Source organism: Lepeophtheirus salmonis, chromosome 8 (assembly GCF_016086655.4).
Source record: "Lepeophtheirus salmonis chromosome 8, UVic_Lsal_1.4, whole genome shotgun sequence".
NCBI lineage: Eukaryota > Metazoa > Arthropoda > Copepoda > Siphonostomatoida > Caligidae > Lepeophtheirus > Lepeophtheirus salmonis.
Genome location: NC_052138.2, coordinates 14,985,494 through 15,000,222, shown reverse-complemented (window position 1 = coordinate 15,000,222; position 14,729 = coordinate 14,985,494). Strand labels below are relative to the sequence as shown.

The following is a 14,729-nucleotide window of genomic DNA, read 5'->3' as shown; positions in this document are numbered from 1 at the left end:
CATTACTTCAAGCGTTTTTCATGCAATGTATTAATCGTAAGATATAGCTCACTAAAGCCTTCTAGCAATAAACGCTCAGAACTTTTTACTTAACCTAATGTTAAGAAAAGTATACACAATAAGTCATTTTATTTACAACTTTTCTCAAAGATATTTATAAAAATATTTGTTTATTAATATTATAAGATTTTTTGTGACGTCATTTCCCTTGTCTCTATGTATCTTTTATATCTATGTATATGTAGGGCCTAATTATTTTCTAAAGCTTGTTTTAAAAATACTTAATTCTGATTAGTCTGTTGCACATAATTTCCTTATGGATCTTTCTATTTAAAAAAAAAATGTATTCAATGTTATTTGAATAGTCGAAGTAAACCAAACTTTTTGAACGAAGCAGATTCCAAGATAAGAAACTAGGTAGTTCTTTTTGTTTGTATTTTTTTTATCTTTGTTTTACTTTAATGCCGAAATTAAAAGATCTAACATCATAAATTCCTCAATATTACTCTTTTTTGTAAGATTTGTTCTTACTATACTCACGATATGAAGAAGTCAAGCTTACATACCAATTCATTAAGACACAAAACAATTCTCGAGTTAATAGAGAACGGCGAGGTTCTTCAACTAAAATTAAAAAGTCTTCTGTCCCCGCAGATTTAATAAAAAATGATGGTTTTGTGCAAAATTTCCCTCCAAAAGGTGGGGTATCCATCTTTTATTGAATTTATGGAGAGATATGTTAAAAATCAAGTAGCTAAACGATTAGTTTTCACAAGATACATGGAGGAACTAAGGGTCAAAACAATTTCTTAAATTGTTTGAAAAACTTATTGGAAAGGGTCTTTTTGTTCAAGTCAATGAAACTAAAGATAGTTATGGAATATCAATGACTGCTATTCTTACTGGTCCCTTGGGTGGTCAACTTTATAAACGGTTTCACTCTATTCTTATTTATGATGTAGAAAATGCCAATTTTTTCACCATCCAACAAACCGTTATCAAAGTCCAAAACAAGATTTTTGGAGATAACCCTGATTTTCAAAAAATAAGATTATTTGCCGTATCCCACTGCTTAAAACCTGTAAAAGGTCTTTAAATGATTTTTCCGGAAATGAAATATTTTACATGCTTCAACCATGGAATTAGTCGTGTTACACAAATGGCCATAGTATAATCTATTAATCTCCGAAGTTAAAAAGACGTTTTTTAGAGTGAACTTGCAACTTTCGTTCAAATACTTCTAACTCAAGAACCCATTATAACAAGATAGGGTACTTAGCTGAAAGCTACATTCTACTGGGCAGAAAACTGTAAAATTGTGAAATCTTTTGTTTTAACATTGGAAGATGACTGCTAATACATTATTCAAGGCAAATAGCTCTTTGAGGATGAAGAAATTCCTGCGCAACTTACAATTCTCAAGGGAAACTTAATGGCTTTAGTTTCAACTATTAATACCTTAGAAGAAATGCTTCCTCTTACGAAGAGCATTAAGATAATAGAAAACCTCCAAGAATAACTTTGCCTAAACAATTAAGATGATTTGGGAAAAGAAACTCCGGGGTTAAGAAAATCCGTAAATTTTCTCGAATGTTTAGACGTCATACTGAAGTCCGTGAAAGGGAAAATCCAAATAAGATAGCAATGTATACCAATGCCCCATCGTAACCGCCGACTCTGAACGATGTTTCAGTAATTTCAGGAATATTGACACACCTCAACAATTCAATAATACGGAAGAACACGTTAAAGCCATAATTATTTTCCATGCAATAAGGATTTATTTCAACTTTACTTGAAATACATTAATACGACAAATTCAGTAAATATATAAGTCTCTAATTTTTGAGCAATTTTTATAGCAAATTCAACATTTGATGATTTGAAAGCCAAATTTTGAACGTCCCTAGTCATCATTTACTTAGGTTTTGTAACAAATTGCCCAAACTGATAGTTATGAAATATATTAACTCATTAGTGCTTATAAAAGTAGCTAAGTAATTCTCAAATTAAAACCTGAAAGTATTTCATAGAGTATATGTAAATAAATGAATAATTGGCATGCGGCGGTAGCTATTATTGAATCGACTCAAGTAAAGTACAAAACAATTAACACATATTATATAAATAAAGAATTGAACAACGAATTAATTGCGTATAGATATTCTCTCACAGAATTCCTCTTGGATGAATAGTTCATATATTCTCCAATTGGTTATTTTATTTATGCAGTATTTCGTAGAAAGGAAAAAATAAAGAAATAGGTTTGTACATATTTCTAAAAACTTTTTTTCAAGATTTAAAAAGAAAGTTCCACATGAATAAGGTTAGTTTTGTTTTTGTAATTTTAAAAACATTGAAGAGCATGTAAACATTCTTGAACTTAAACTTATGCATGTTTTTATTATTTTATTACTTACTCTTTTTTTTCTCATATTTACATAAATATTAGTGTTGAGACTCTGCCCAACATCAAACTTTTTTATTCTTTGGTCTTAACTGATTGTTTTTAGACAGATTTGAACCAATATTTCAGTTCAGACTGCGATCTCAGATCGTAGACCAAAATTGTATCCTTTTCAAATCGTGGACCAATTTTTTGGGTCTCAATCCAAGGACCAAATTTATCACCTGTCCTTAGTTATGTGAAGTGAAAATATCATAATTATATTTAGATTAATATTTATTTATTTTATCATGCACTTTTAAAAGAATTTATAGCAAAGCTAGGGGAGAATGCCTACTTCAGAGGGAGAAGTTAATACCATGACACCCTATGTCATAATGAACAAAAAAGTAGAAAGCGCAGACGTAACAACGATTTTCCTTTTTTAATCTGAATTTTTCCCTTACAAAAATGTCAACTATAGATATGAACTGTCCAAATATTATTTATACAGCTCCTTTAATTTCATATAACGTTAATTTTACGAATTTCACAATTTTAAAACACATATGACGTCATCAACAATTCATCGATAGATTGAGTGAAATTTAAATGAGAACGATCTAGACTGAATTTTACTTTGAGACCGTTTCACAGCTAACTTGCTTAAAATACTGAATTTGTTCGGTCCAATAAAAATGATAAAGGTCTCATCAGACCGGTCTAGAACATACAGATAGAAACCTAACACTTAATTATGCCTATTTTGTATGCAAAAATTAATTAACTTTTTTAAAAGGTATGCAAAGTGTGGTCCAAATTGCATTTATCCATAGAGAAATAAAGTCATAAGGAGATATTTAATATTAGTATTATATACTAAATACAATTTAAACGAATTTTTATTTTGTTTTGAGCCCGTACTATGATTTAGGTTGTTCGATTATTGGGAGTGTGAGAGTAAACAAACAATTACCCATTATTATGGATATCTTTTTCCCTCAAAAAAAATAATCTGTTACTTAAGAATTAAATATAAGTACTTGTAAAATCTTGTTTGTATAATATTTTAGATCAATTTTCCAGATAAATTCGTAACTCAATTTTTCAGAGAATGGTATGTACTTAATTAGTTTCTGAGTTATTTACTCATTCTGGAATTAATTATCGAGGTTTCAAAGAATGTTTTTTGTTATATAGTTAATATGAAAAGTGGTTATAAAAATTGAGAGAGAACTGTGTTCTTCTGTATAGAACATGTCTTGTTTATAGTGTAAGATCGATCGAAAAAGACTGCACTCTTATCAGTCCCATCTTAACAACATTTGTCAGTCCTAGGACCGGTCCTTACTGGTCTTTTATGATAATTACAACTGCTGAAATGACGTGCTTACTAAAAAAATCATTTGAAGTGGGAAGTATTATTATAAGTTCTTTCAAATAGATACGATACCTGAGGTTGAAAATAAGTAGGAGGTGTGTGGCTATTATGTATAATACTCAAATTTCTAGGTATTTTCTTGTTTTTTATATTCTTACATCATAGTTAGGAGTTCAGAAAATAAAGAGATATTTATGATAGAAAGACTCACTAATCGGTCATTAGAACTATTGAATACTAAAAAAGATTGGAGCAATAAAAAAAAAAGGCTGATTAGGAAAACAGTCCTAGGACCGATTTAATGCATATTTAATAATAATTTAGAAATATTGTACCCTCCACAATCCACAAATTTTATTATTCTTTTTGACAATGATGCTAATAGTATGTAGCAGCTACTAAAAGAAAATTAATTTTTATATGGAAGTAACAGAAGGTTAACAGAAACAAAAGTTTTAAATATAAATAACCCAAATGTTTTTTAGGGAGAGTTAAGAGATAACTGTTTAAAAATTGATTCCGAATCGATTTTTAATCCAAGAAAATTGAAAAACTAGTTTAACTCAAACAATTTATGTTTACATAAAAAGTCGTGGATGATATCTTTCGAAATAACTTTGAAGAGAGTGTCAGTAAAAAATGGCAAACAAGAAGTGAGGTAACTCGTGAATACTCTGACTGACTTCTTTTTTCCAACTCTTAGTGATGTAAATCATGTGCATTTTTTAGTTTATTACTCAACTTGTCGCATCTATTCCTTTCTTTCTCTATATATTCACGTCTCAAATAACAAATTCTTGAGCAATCCTCTATAATTATAATCTAAAAATAAGTATATAGAACAACTCAAAGTGATGATACGAACATGTATATTCTTTGATAGAGATAAAGATAATGTAACGCGATTGAAAATAATAATATATAAAAAGATAAAACTTTTCAATGCCTCAAGAAATATATAATTCTATCAAAGAGTCCTATGAAAATAAATTGTAATCGAAAACTCACTGAGCGTATAATACTTTAAATACACTATGTATGTATAATGTAATATATTAAATATGTAGTGCGTCAACAATAAAACAATTATGAACAAAAATCAAAAAAGGAGACAATCACATTTTATTTTTTTACTTCTTAGCGCCCTCTATGTATTAACATACACCTTTATTTTATATTAAATAATATTATTATTCAGGGAGTTGTATTACTTTGACACAAGACGTTGCAATTTTCGGTCGTTTTATTTACAAACTATATATAAAGATACGTAGGTTGCTAATTATATTTTTGGCCTGATATTAAAAAAAAATAAAACATTTACATGCGAAATGGACTTTATTGCTTTTCAAAATATTCTCCATGAAGATCAATTCCCTTTTTTATACGTTTGAACCAGTTTTCTAAGCATTTTTTCCATTCTGATTGAGGTAACTCTAAAAAATATGTTTTGAAACAGTGATTGATACTGGTGATTAAATGCTGGTACTGACCTCGTAATTTATTTTTGATGCATGCGAATAGAAAAAAGTCATTGGGATTTAACTCAGGGTTGTACGGCAGATGACTCATCATTTTGATATTTTAACTAGCCAAAAAGCTCTTTGTTTGGGCCGAAGTGTGAGTAAAAATGATGAAGAATGGTTCCCCTCTTCTTCTGTTTTTCGGATTTCTTAGAAGACTTCCGGCAGACAAATGGTCGTGTACCATTTAAAATTAATTGTTCTATGTTGCTTTAATGTCACTAAAACTACATGACCTCTCAAACTGAAAAAGCAAGAACCCATTTACCTTGACGTGCTTCCCCCGAACAAGTTTAGTTGGATTTAGCTCAACAATCAACACGAGCCTTCTTTTGATTATTTGTCAGATAATGTGGGATCTAACGTAAACAAATCTTCTTTACAGCCAAATACATGTAATATCCTGTAGATGCTGGGCATACTGCTCCCCATGATGTATTTATCTCCCAGTAAGTCACATAACGATCTTGTTTTATTAGCCCAAGTACGGCATCGATGTATTCCGGCACAACGACAGGTTTTCGACGACATTCACGAAACTTGTTGTGGAACAAACTCCAAACTCGCTTGAATTCGTTCTACCAGTTTTTATTGGACTGTACGATGGTGCATGATCGTCATATAAGTAATTAAGTTCATTGATGGACTGCTGCCTTGATAACCTACGTCAAAATTTATGAAAAATGATTGCACGAAAATGTTCACGAGTCAATTCCATTTTTTTTACCGTAAATAATATTTCAAATCACTAAAAAATATTCAAATCACGAGTAAATAACAAAACTTTATAATAAAATTGATACATGTAAATATCAAGCTATCAACTGGATACAACAAAAGGAGCTTACAACGCATAGTTTCTTTGAGGCCAGAAATATAAGTATCAACTTACGTACAACCCAATATTTCATTGACATATTTGATCCCACTATAGGCTTTGTATTCAAATTTGTAGGATGAGTGCAGATGCCCAAGAGTTTTAGCTATAGCTTGAAACCTTTATTTGATACGAAAGACTTATATTGGCCCCATATCGCACCTTTCAAATAAAATTTATACTACAATGTTTACTCATCCTAGATCAATGTAACTCCATCTGCAACAAAGAAAAAAGAAAGCCTTCAATGATGTCAAATATGCTTATGAAATAGTGGTCTGTATTTTGCATATTTCTCCTTCTCTTCATTTTTGTAGATTTTTTTTTTTTTTTTTTGACGCACCACATTTATAAGACCAGAATTGGTAATAATTTACAATTTTAAGTCAATTATAGGGATTGTACTCGAATTTGTTGAAGGAGTTAAGATACCCAATAGTTTTAGCTAATGTTTAGAACATTTATTGGTTTTAAAAGACTTATATTAGGCCCAATAGGGCCCTTTCAAATAAAATATGTGAATTTATCATGATTTTATTGTAACAATCATGTTTTTGCTACTAATTCAAGTGCAATTAGACACACCTCCAAAGCATTAATAAGGATTCAACGACGTGGCTCATGAGACAATGCGTTTGGGAGAAATTATCATCGTGAACTCAATATGTGTAAGTTCGATTCACGGACGCTCCTAGAGAATGAAAAATACGTTTTATTTGTTGACATCAGACACCATTCCTAGTATAAATGGAGTATTTTAATACTACACATCGTGATTTATGTTAATTGATTCTTAATCAGTGGAACTCCATCCCCCCAATTCAAAAAAGGGTTTAATAAGAATAATTAGCTGATAGAAATTGACGATAATTCGTCGAAGAAATGAAAACCACACTTATTTTTTTTTTATAAAAATCCTTCTAACTTTCTTTTATGTGGAGTAGCTACATTTATTTAAAAAAAAATTATGTTGAAGAAAATGATGTGAAATAATACTTTTCCATAAATACATTTAATATTAATATATAAAAAAATATTAATCTATTAGTATAGTAGGTTATTAATTATTATATACATATTTTTTAAAAACTATATTTATATATAACTTGTAATGCCATTTTTCTTTTTGATCGAATCAAATATTCAGTGGATAATTGTGTACTGTGTAGTACTGTAATACTTATTTGGTATTATTCCATTAAAATTAAAATCTACTTAGTATCCCTTTTTGTGGACTTGGACTTTTTTGTTGATTGGTCGTCTTATTAGTATAGTTGATAATATTGTAGAGAAAAACGCGTGCAAGGAGAAGGGGGAAAAAGACATATGGTATCATTGTTTAAAATACTGATGTGATTATCATCTGCCTGCTTTATTATGATTTTTGAGGGTATAACGAATGTATTTATTAGCAAAATGTTTAATGAAGATATACTACGTATAATTGACTTCGACGTTTTTTATCCGTTACAGTAAATTTGAAAACGTCACACTCCATGAAATTGTAATTCATTATGAACCTTATTCTCAGAATAATAGCTAATGAAACGACAAAGTAGAGTATTTGAAATATATTTGAAGCTCAAAGTTTAAAAAAGAAGGCTTTAATTAAATATAATCTACATACTAAAAAATAAACCATTAAATATTTAAGTTAAATATACAAAATTAAACAATTAAAATCATATAACTATTAATAATAATAAATTATAAATACAGAATATTGAAATAATAGATTGATCCAGATAATTTTTTCTTGTTCTAACATCGGAATTCAGTTAAATATGTCATAACTTTAGGTTGCAATACACAAGCGAGACGTAGAGTTTAATCAAAAAGATAATCACCCCTCTTCTTCATGTGGAAGTTGCTATATACAATTGTGCACAGGATAGATATATCTCTAACCGATGAGATCTAACTAATTATTAATAATAAAGTAAATGTCAAAATCATAAAATTAGACAATAAATATACTAATAAAAAAATGTTATAAATAAATTCATCGTAAAGATTTAGAACAAAAGCTAATTATGTAGTAATGTCCGGCGATATTACTCCCTATTAAGAGCATCAAAAAGATTTCCCCTGTTATTTAGGTATGCTTATATAACAACATACTATTATCATGAAGGATATACACAATTGTTAATTATAATGCAACACCCAATGTAACTACCCTCGTTGTTGTGACCATTTAAACAGTTGTTTTTGCCTTTTATGAGTTTTCTGAACACCATTTCTTGGAGCCCATCAACCATAGCTAAGCCTTTAGTGATAAAAAAGTAATATTTATTGACTATGTAATATTGGAAAACCTAATTATCATACCCAAGTCTTAAAGTGAAGAAACTAATGTCAGACAAACTAGTTGCAAACCATCCAAAGCTACTACCCCCGTTGTTGTGACCATTTAAGCAGTTGTTTTTGCCCTTTACTGAGTTGTGTATCATAATTCTTGATATGTTTAGCTAAAATAGAATCATATTTTATGGTTAGATTAAAAAAAATTGAATACTTACTGTGAGATAGTACAAAATTCAGAGTTCCATTTCGATATTCGTAAATACTTTTTACTGATAACTTGATCGTCATTTGGTGTGGATGACTCAAAACATTTTTATATGTATTTCTATATATGACATCAGTACCAACATCCTCCATTAATTTAATGATGGTTCCTCGGGAAGGGATATGTTTACCCTTGTATTTCTCCATAAATTTTTTGAACGTAGATGATTAGCAATGGATAAGGTTATATTACATGCAATAAGCATCGTTGTGAGATCAAAGTTAAAGTCTGACTTGATGTATTCATCGTCAAATTGATTTTATAGATGAATATCCATACTCTTGTTATGAGATGAGGATAATGAGTGGCGTGTAATTCTAGACAGGGGACTAAAGGCACATTTATATCGACAAACCATCTGTTTCTCATCCGGTAAGTATTTTCCAAATTCCTGGGCCTCCATTTTCATAAATCCAGACAGAAGGCGACGTCATTTTGGGGATTTTATTCAGTTCTCTATCGACTATCACCATCTCATATTATATTAATATTGAATAATAAAGGCGGGAATGATAACGTTCATGATTGATAGAAGAAGATGTATATTATTTAATCAATGATGCCATAAGTAATTCTTCTTTTCTCCTCGCACGCTTTTCTATTCTTACCAAAATTATCACCCTTACTTATTAGTGTGTTCCATCCAGGGCCGTGACTAAATTTTTTACATTGGGAGAGAAGGGGAAGGTTTTTTTTTGAAAAAAAGAAAAGCTAATATATGAAAGATTTGGTTAGAATTTTATGAAAAAAATTGTAGATGGCTTTTTTTATAAAAACTTATTTTTTTATTTCATTTAAAAAAATTAATTGACAAAATTTCGAAAAAATAACAAAATAATTCCATCTTTTAAAACAAATAACATTAAAATTTTAATTTGGTAACAAAATTTTAATCAACGGGGATGAGGTATTCTCAACCCTGTTTGAACGTTGGTTTGTTGGACTATAAATTAATTATTTTAATGTTATAAATTATTGGCCCGCAGTTATAAGTAACTAGTAAAGGCGTTGTGCAGGTCAGGGAGTTTGAGTGAACGACAATTTAGCTTGAATATGTTTTCTTCTATAAACCTTATAATCGCCTTATAAAAATTTTATAGCCTTTATTTTTTGTTTTATATGAAGTAAAAGAGTTCAAAATTAATTTTAATTTCTTAATATTCTGGGAAAACCTACTCTAGTAATAAAAAAAATATAAAGGGTTATAAACTTCAGATAGAATACCAGCATAAACGCGTGAAAATATTTGTCTAAATGAGAAGAACATCATTTATTGTTGTCAAAAATTTGCTACATAGTAATTCGCAAAGAAACTTGCGAAAAACTGTTTTTCACTAATTAAAAAAAAAAAAAAAAAAACACTGAATAGCAATGATTGGCATTGTAAAGAGAAATACTTTTTTCGTTCTTGTAAAAAGAATAATATCGTCAAAAAATTACTATCGATAACTTGTTTATTTTTAGAAATATTGCAAAGCGATGTATAAAATTTTCCAGAAATCGAAAATGCTATGTTGCAAGGTTTAAAATTTTAAGTCTAAATTGCGTCGTTTTATGGCATTTCTTTTTAAAAATTGAAAATGGAAGTTTGATGAAAAAAGAGTTTTTTAGAAAAGTTATGTTTCAAATGAGAGATGTTTTTGTTAAACATCAATTTTTATGACTCAAATTTATATACAAACGAATTTTCAGACAAACGCTCCTGCAATTTTGACAGATTTCTTTTTTTTGCCCATATTTTTTTTTTTGATATTGTATAAATTTTAGGGTGAGAAAGAATAACGTTAATGGTTATAAATGAGTGTTATTAAATTTTAAATTTGCTATTATATTAAAAAGTTTTATTCGAAACCATAAAGATTTATTCTTCTCCCTTCCCCATAACTCCTATAAAAATTAAACTTGAGTTATCGTCATTATGATACAAAAATAATTATGTTAACCATTGAGCTGTAATAACTACGATCACAAGCATATTTTATTTTTGAGCAAACGTTGCCTGACATAATTTGTTTATCGGGATTATAAAACAAATCCACTTATTTGTAAGTAGATCAAATTTACTTGCATTTATAATCTAGTGTTTTCCGATTGGCCTATTTAGTTATGTACAATATACTATAATATGTATAGCTCCAACCAAGTATTACTGCAAATCCAAACACATACTCTTAATGTTGATCTCAAAGTTAACTTGATGTATTGTAAATGAGTCCATTCTATTATATAGGATTTAACTTATTTTTCATCTTCAAAAAAAAAAAAAAAAAAATTGCAATTATAAAGATGTCTCACTCTTCAATAACAAATCCCTGAATAAAGTGTTCAAGGAAAAAAACTTCAGAAAAAAATTTAATTAACCAAGAATTAATTATTGAGCACACTTCCTTTACTCGTAAAATAAAAAGTCCAAGAAAAAATAATTTGAATTGAATTTGAGTTTATTAGTCTTCCGTAGCCCACTTTTTACTCAGAGGAATGAGAGCCAGAGCTTAATGCCCTTATTACGATGATTCATAAATAAATATGGTAAATACTGAATTGTATTCAGAATCATTTTTTACTTGTAGCAAACATAATATAAATTATATGTTGATGATTAAGTATGTGAAAGTTAAAGTTTAATTCATAAAGAAAAATTATATGTTGAGAATTTTGATAGACGATATGTTTGCTAACAGGGATCATTATTAAAACTAAAGTTCTCCTTGTTTGCTTTTATGTTTGAATTTTCAAAACGGGGAAGGTAATTCATAAATTAAATGTATTTTGTTTCCTCTAAGAGCGGCCAAGTATCGACCTACGTATATTCAAGATAATAATTTCTTCCGAGCGGGTTGTAATTCAAAATATTCTCATTGAAAGAATGATAAGTTGAATGATTTTATTTGAAAGGCAGCCATATCGCAGACAATATAAGTTTCATAAATTAAATAAAGATTTTAAACTATTGCTAAAGTTCTGAGATATCTTACCACATCTCCCAGATTTAAATACAAAATCTATGATTGACTCAAATATGTCTATGAAATATTGTCATGTATGAAAATAAATTAATTAGAATTGTCACCTTTTTCTTGATTTTGGTTTAAGGTTGTTTTTATGTTGATGCACAACATATTATGTATTCAAATTAATAGTAATAATAGACAAGAGAAAAGTAAATTTTATATAAACTTTCACTAATATTCTAGTATGATTTAAAAAATTTAATTTAGGCCAAAGCAAATATTACTAAAGCCTATTTCTAGTCATGTTTACTTTTTTTTTTCTTGTCAGTAAATAATTATCAACTATATGAAATCCTATTTAATTTCATGAGAGTTTGGCTGAAATTGTATTTGATTAACTCCAGGACTGTTTTCTAAGGCTTTCTGTAATTCGATTTTCTGTTTATCTCAAACATTTCATGAGGAAATTTAGAATGAAATGATTAGTTTCCAATAACGACACGCATATAAATAACAGGTATTTATCCGATATCCAATACAGGTATTTTCGTCAATATTGGAGTTGAAATAAGATATATATGTAGGTACTTATTGGATCAATGTATCTCAGGTATCTTATTGACTCATAACAAATATTTGATATCTATTAAATATCTTCAGAAAATTATGTATATAATATTTAGATTGGTTTTATAAGCCATAACTAACATTTCTTAGCATTTCCAATTAAAATATAGTGTATTATATTTGAGTTCATTAATCTACATAAAGTATTATCTTAAATAGTTAAACTTGTATTTAGTGGTAAGGTAAGTAAACTAAAAAATTTACTTATTATTGTAGGTTCCATCTTAAACAAGTTTTCTTAATAGGAAATAATTTTAAATTTAAAAATATGTAAAAATAGCTTAAATGCAATGACAAACTTCAAGTAGGTGTCCGTTATAACAGGTTTGACCGATATATTAACGTTTTCTTTGAATCAAATTAGTTGAATGTTTTTACTGACACTTTATTGGTACATAGGTACATACTAATAAATGGGTATTGGAACTGTTACCTGTAGTGCCATTATGTCCTAATAAATTAGCCCAGCGTTGATATAAACCCGGGTGTCCACAGGGGGTGGGCTGGAGGGGCTGTAGCCCCTCCCTCCATTTAAGGATTTTTTTACTTTTTACTAAAAAATTTAAAATCTGAATTTTTTTCCCAAAAAAGTTTAATTTTCCGTGAATAACAGTAAATTTAAAATTTTTCTCTTAAAAATTTTATATATTATTTTTTTTTTCAAAAAATTATATTCTTGAAATATAATTTCACCATTAACCTTTTTTCATTTTCTAATCGCTATACTTAGTTTTTTCTCTACATAGATCCCTCTTCGCATATAACATATACTCCCTTATCGTCTAGTTTTTAATATGACGTGCTCACATGCAAAAATCTTTCGATATTTCATTAATATTACTATAATGTTATTACTTATATTAAAAATTTATGTACTAATTACATTTTTCCAACTCAGATATTGTTTTTTATGATACCACAAATGATGTTACTTTGTCATTTCCCCTCATTAGGTAAGCAACTTTTTCTTCCCTTCGCAGAATTCATCTTGAATATTCAATAATAAGGGTCACTTCGTGGAGGTTTCATAATTAGTTATAAAGTAATATTCAAGTATATTCGACTTCACTGGTGCACAAAAATTTATAGTATAACCAATAATAAATTCTCCACTTGGTGTATTACTTTTCCTTGATCCCCCTCACTCCATACAAAAAGCCTGTGGACGTGCCAGGGAGACGTAATATATTTTTGTTTTAAATTTTTATCCTAAAAGTATCAAAAATATTGATACCAATTTTGGTATCGAAACCAGTAAGAAAATATTTTTATCGTGACAACATCACTATATACTTTAGTAATCAACACATGTTCTTAATTATTTTAGTGACACTGCAAATTTATATCCATATATGTCAGTACATAAGTAGATTATAAGTTGTTGCAAACAACTTTTAGATAAAATTGATTTAAATAATTTATAATCATGATTTAGTGCAAATATATTTATGAAGTTCCATATCCAATTAGTTGTAAACTAAATAAAATATGACATTAAATTTGGATATTAGGATGTACCTTAATGCAAGAGTTGGGAATTTGGTATCGCCGGATATTTGTATGCCGGATTTTATTCCTCTAAACGAGAAAATAACTCTCAAACGTCCAAAAAAAATGATCCTTCATCCACAACTTTTGATTTGAATATCTATAAATGTCAAATGAAAGGAAATTGTGATGCTGTCTCTTGAAAATTATCGATTTGAATCCAGTTACAGGATTTTTATTTGATTAAGTATTGTAGATGCAACATTTATTATGCAACAATATTTTTTCAAACTTTCTTTAACTTTCCTCATGGTATGAGTATTTTAGTTGCAAACATGCTTACAATAAATAAATATTTTCTTTTGGTACCGCGAGTTACACGCATTTATTTTGATGTTTCTCTTCATTTTTATTACTCAAATCTCATTTTTTGATACTTAATGTGAAATATATTATCCCTAAATATACTTATGTTGATCATTTATGCCAAATGAGACAACCAATTTTACCGATTTATAATTTGGGACCACGAAAATAGTCATTAAACTTTTAACCCCATTTGGTTGAGCAGAATTTGAGTCACCTTATCTTCGATATATGCGTAGAGATATATTTCTTTTATTTCAATGCAGAAAGAATCATTGACGTTCTTTAGAATACACTTCTACAATGAATCAACATATGAACCGTTTGGTAGAGGCATATAAAAAACCGCTTTTATTTATTATTTCTTAATTTCTAAGGTTGATTTTTTATTTATGGATATTTTCATTTTTATATTCTATAAGTTTGATATTTTTCATTCATTATGAATATTAATTTATTCTTTTTTTTCGGTAAAACTAATCAGTTGACTTTGATGAATGCCTCAATATTAATAAATAAAGTATCATACCGATGGAGATGAGGTGAACAGTACACTGA

General features: G+C 28.6%; 1 protein-coding gene and 1 long non-coding RNA gene across 4 annotated transcripts in view; one reads left to right on the top strand and one right to left on the bottom strand.

Annotated features, from left to right (window-relative positions):
* Nucleotides 1-14,729, top strand: part of LOC121123500 (uncharacterized) — a 303,852-nt gene that overhangs the window by 161,933 nt on the left and 127,190 nt on the right. The gene's annotated exons all lie outside the window — the stretch shown is intronic.
* LOC139906221 (uncharacterized) lies at nt 8,114-9,367 on the bottom strand. The gene is made up of 2 exons (XR_011781582.1): nt 8,690-9,367; nt 8,114-8,638 (listed from the first exon to the last, which is right to left on the bottom strand). It is a non-coding gene; the product is annotated as an uncharacterized lncRNA (long non-coding RNA).